At 38.6% G+C, this 5,723-nt stretch overlaps 1 non-coding gene across 1 annotated transcript; it reads right to left on the reverse strand.

The window, feature by feature from the left end:
• Positions 1-3,825: 3,825 nt before the first annotated feature.
• On the reverse strand, positions 3,826-3,931 carry LOC125178806. Its single transcript, XR_007157028.1, has one exon. It is a non-coding gene; the product is annotated as a U6 spliceosomal RNA (small nuclear RNA).
• Between the last annotated feature and the right edge of the window lie 1,792 nt (positions 3,932-5,723).

The raw sequence follows: 5,723 nt of genomic DNA on the forward strand, positions 1-5,723 counted from the left end.
TATACACCTTCTTCGTGCCGACGCTGCTTAATTATAGGTTTGGAGAAACATAATAGAATAGAATAGAATACAATAGAAGTGTCGGCACTGAAGAAATAGGTTCTTGGCCTGTTGCCGATTCTTAAATTTTTTGTGACTTGATTCACAAGGGATCGGTCTTTGGAACCCGATCTTTTCATAACCTACGATTGCTTGAGATAGCTGCTGGACTTATTGCCTGGTCCGTAATTTGCTAGGCATTTAAAATATTGAACATATGCTCCTTCATAGCTTCGTCCAATCTGTTCTTGAAGACGTTCATAGCGTCAACGATGCTATCAGGGAGGCTGTTCCACATGTCGGTGATTCGAAGCGAGAAGAAATGTCGTCGCATGGATGTGTTATAACGCAGTTTTTTTAGTTTTTGGCCGTGGCCCCTGGTGTTGGTTCGTGTTTCAAATTCTAGTAATCTTTTTGGGACCTTGCTCAGGGTGCGGCAGAGAGGACGGACGGTTTTAAAAACGTCATAAAACTGTATATATTTACTGAAAAACAAGTTTATTGATGCAATCAGATTCACAAAGAAATAGCATTTCACACAGTCAAGTGTGAAGAATAATATCTGGCATGTGGTGGCCGAAATTGTTGATACAGTGCTGTAGGCGTTCTTGAATGTTCGCGTAGACTCCCTCCAACACCGCTTTCTCAACATGCGCGACTTCCACGCGAATCGCGTCCTTTAATTCGTCCAGAGTTCGGAGCTTGTGTTCGTAAACTGTAGCCTTGAGATGTCCCCGTATGAAAAAATCGCATATAGATAAATCTGGGGACCGATGAGGCCAACGAACATCGCCAACCCTGGAATTAAGGCGACCAGGGAAGAGTGGGCGGATGACGTCCATTGATGCACTGGCTGTGTGAGCTGTCGTCCCATCCTGCTGGAACCACACACGTCGGGTTGGAACACGACGCCGTCGTAATTCAGGGACAAAGAAGTTGGTCATCATTTCTGTGTAGCGCTTTGAGTTCACTGTAACAGCACGACCATTACCGTCTTCAAAGAAGTAAGGGTCAAAGATGTACGTTTGCGATACAGCACACCAAACCGTTACTTTTAGGCTGTGCGGCGGTCTTTCGTGTAACTGTTGCGGATTTTCATTAGCCCAATAACTGAAATTCTTCTGGTTAACCATGCCGCTTAGGTGAAAGTGGGCGTCGTCACTCATAAACAATATGAGGTGTTGAGCTGTGTTGGAGGGAGTAACAATATGTGCGGTGTTGGAGGGAGTTCACGCAAACATTTATGAGCGCCTTCAGCACTGCATCAGCGATTTTGGCCACCACATGCCAGATGTTATTTTCCACACTTGACTGTCTGAAATGCTCTTTCTTTGAGAACATGATTGCATCAATAAAGTTGTTTTCCAGTAAAAATTTACTGTTTTATGATGTTTTTAAAACCGTCCGTCCTCTCTGCCGCACCCTGTATGAGCCATGAGTATACTTGTATGCTTCAATGAGTTCCTCACGCAGACGTCGATAACTGAAGCTTGGAAGTTTCATAATCTTTAATCTTTCCTCATAGGACTTGCCTTTTAAGCCCGGAATTATCCTTGTTGCACGTCTTTGAACACTCTCTCGTAAATTTTTGTCCTTTTCAAGTTTTGTTGACCACACGAGGTTTCCAAACTCTAGGTTCGGGCGCTCGACAGCAACAAACAACTGCTTCACTGCATCTAGGAACTCGAAAGAGCGTCTGATCAGTCCAAGTCGTTTATTGGCTTTATTAACTTGACCTTCAATATGCTTAAAAAATTTCAACTCATTGTCGATATTAACTCCTAAATCCTTTTCCATTGTCGACTACGACATCATCACTCTGTCGTTGCAACCGTGTTTTCTCATACTGTAATCTTGCTGTTCATCATTCTTGACAAGGTGGATTACTTTACATTTGTCAGCGTTAAAACGCAGCTGCCACTTATCAGCCCAGTCAACCAGCCTCTCAAGATCACGTTGTAACTGTACTTTTTGCGACGTATTCTTCACCGTATTATAAATTTTTGTCAGCATACATCGAGCACACGCTAGACACAGCTTCTGGCAGATCGTTTATAAACGCAACGAATAAAACAGGCCCGAGAACGCTTCCTTGTGGCACGCCGCTGCGCACTGAAGCCCAGTCTGAACGTCCCGCCTCTACCAGCAACTCTGTTTACGTCCCGCCTCTACCAGCAACTCTGGTTAACTTTAAGAACCGTATCACTGCTACGGTGCACTCAGTAACAGAAGATATGCTTTCTCGTGCGTGGGACGAGTTTGGCTGCCGTTTAGATGTTTGCCGTGCAGCACAAGGGAACATACTGAACATTTATTGTTAGGGACTAATCAATAAATAAGCATTCTCTGGCCCCGAACACTTGGCCAATGATCGCAAATGAAGGATGAAAAAATTTGATAAATTAAGAACTACAATAATAAGTGAACGATAAATAATAAAAAAAACAAATTACATAAATATAAACCATGTGTCTTGCTAGCCCTTGCCTATTCCTAGGTCATGTCATGTCCTAAGGTACGGAGCCCCGCTGAAAAAGCACCAATAAAGACAAAATAAATGCTTGAATTAACGTAACGTTAACGAATGAATATATAACACATAAATAATAACCTAACATATATATTCAATATCACCAGAAAAACCACCACTACATCAACACGAAAGATTAATACGATAAACAATGCAAGGGTTTTTCGGCAACAGGCCATGAGCCTATATATTCAATGCCGACACTTCTATTCTATTCTATTCTATTCTATTCTACAAGTACTAACCTCTGGTGGACGATATAGCAATGATGAGGTACATGGCGGGTCTACACGAGGTTTTCTCTCAAAAACCGAAATGACAGTACATGTAACCTAGCTATCGATGAAATTATCAATTGAAAGGCGTTCCCTAACATTATAAATAAGTAGAGCAAAAAAATTTTGAATCTTTCTCTTTCCATTGGTGTTTAAACTTTTGAATTAATAATTAAATATATATTAATTTGTTAAATTGGGTCGATCATTGAGAATAACCTTATCTTAAACCAAGAATAGAATTCTTGACTCTTTATTGTCTTAGATATCAAATTAAGCACTTGCCGCAACTTCGAGTGTAAGGGTTCGTTTACTTCATCAATAAAGCATTTGTAGAGCGCTTCTATCAGTTATATGCCGCGAATGGATTAAAAATTCTGTCTGCTGATGCAAAATTAATTTATTGAAAATTGCCAAACGTTTACAAGAATGAAACTGTTGGGCTCAGTGCATATGCGAAGGCATATTCACTGAATATATCGACGGGAAGTGGACGGAGCCCTGAATGAAGCACCGATCGCGTCTCCGCGCTTCCGTTGCCGCTGGGAGCGGACGTAACAGGTAACTCCACGAATGACTGATATACATATATTGAAATTTCTTCTCTTCTCGAGCGCAAGCCTTATTTCTAATAACTTCAACAAAATTATAGTCTGGTGAAAGAAAGAATCGAGTGAAAATAATTACTATCCGAGAACAAGAATAACTTTTGTTTGATGGATCGACAGAACAATATTAACCCGTGAGATTTTGATACAACTTATTTGATATGAAGTCCGTTTACCAGCCCGTTTACCAGTATGAAGTCCGTTTACGAGGCTGTTAATGCTACACAATAGTTAGCACGAAATTATACCATTTGTTGATAATGATCAGTTATAACCACTATTAATCAATAAATTAAATTTCCTTATTATCATAGTATCCTTAGCTTGATTTTTAGACGCAGCAGTCTCAGACCGCGCTGGGGCGTCGCCTCTTTAAAAGGTGGAACACTTCACGATTTTGCGTGTCATCCTTGCATAAGGCCATGTTAATCTTCTCTGTATCGTTCCAAACTTGGGATATGTACCGCCGAAGCGGGTACAGGCAACTTATTTTTCATGGCAATAGTTCATGGCAACTTCTGTTTGAGCCCAAATTTATTCTATTATAATCGTCAATCATCACTACTTCAACGTAACTCTAATATAATTCAATCAACTGGAAGAGCATCAAAATCACGAGCGTTCTTTCCCGAAGTACTACGTACCGTCCTAAATCATGAAATTATTTTTCCGCAATTTACTGTATGTAATTTCCAGCCTTCACCCCAATTTTAGGCTGATTTACGGCCGAAGCAGTCGGATCTGACTTATGACTTATTCTGCTTACTATTCAACCTACAACAAAACGTTTGATTATTCCAAAATATACACTGCCGTCTGAAAGTGATAGAAAAGAAATATCAATTTACAAGCTTTGTCATCAAGGCGTCAACTCAGTATAACCAGTCGGGTGTTACCTAATTATATCTTGAGCAATTATAGCGATTGGTAGCATGAGCGGCCATGCGTTTTATTCTGTATAAATGCTTTTTGGTGTATTTCTGTCGACTCGATTTATAAACCATCTAAAATAATGCCATTAGTCTTTGACTTATTCACCGTATAGTTCGTTCAAATGGTTAAGGGCACGACTGTGGCCAAACAAAAAGAAGCTCACCTCAAATTTCGTCTCGTTGAGCATTATTTTATTAAGTTAGGTTAACAATATATAAATTTTACCAACAACATTTATTACCACGAGGAATCTTGCACAGAATTTTGTTATTTTGAATATTATATTCTATTTGAGTGTTTTGATTTAACTCGCGTAAACATTGCCATGTAAAAAATGTTTTAAAACTTGTATAGGTTTTGAGCAAAGGCTAAAAAAATTAATTCCCATAAAGCTACTATTTTTTGGATGTCGCATACCATATATACAATTTGAGACCAGCTTATAGAGAGGATCTAAAACATGACGCATTAAACATGTACAATTATAGATGTACATGTTTTCTATCTACATGTACATTTTTCATGTACATTTCTTCATGAAAAGAGTTAATTCAACCTATTGCTCAAAATCATTAGGCTTAATACTAGAGCTACAACATTCTGAATATATTGTAGATATTCTGTATTGTAGATATTCTGATGGACTGTAATAATTTATCGTCTGAAGGCCAAAAAACATTGACATTCTGATGTTTCACAACTATTTTATTGCGCTCGGAGAAAGAGCAAGCCATGTTCTCAAATACTCTCATGCTACCGCTCATTGGTAGAAGCGAGAAACCCAAAATATTTTTGAGGGATGTACATAGGCATTTTTATAATATACTATTATTACTATAGCAGCCCAGCTTGCTGCTGCCCGGTTTATGACTTCTATATGAGCTGCGCTGACAATCTAATCCAGATTTAAGATGTGATGATCCAATTGAGATTCCCTGAACCTCAAATCACGTTCTTAATTTTTAAACTAAAGTACTAAATGACACGTGAGATGACAAAGCCGATCCAAATGATACAAATCACGAAGAAGATGCCGTAAGCAATGAACATAAACTCTTTGCAGCACATCGAATTGCTGCTTCCGGCGTTAGAGTTCTGAAATGTGATTAAAGGAATGATATTTTAATCATAGCTTGGTCTTACTTCTCTTGTAAGCTATTCATTTCGTTGAAGAACTACTTAGCCAATAGAACATTCATATATATACTTACAGTATCTTTCAAATAGAAAATTTAATCTTTTCAACAATATGATCAGTAATAGATATTTAAATTTTTGATTATACAATACTCCAATCAATAATTTAATCTTTAATATCTCTCATGAAATCGAAGCACA

Source organism: Hyalella azteca, unplaced genomic scaffold (genome assembly GCF_000764305.2).
Source record: "Hyalella azteca isolate HAZT.00-mixed unplaced genomic scaffold, Hazt_2.0.2 contig12946, whole genome shotgun sequence".
In the NCBI taxonomy this organism is placed as follows: domain Eukaryota; kingdom Metazoa; phylum Arthropoda; class Malacostraca; order Amphipoda; family Hyalellidae; genus Hyalella; species Hyalella azteca.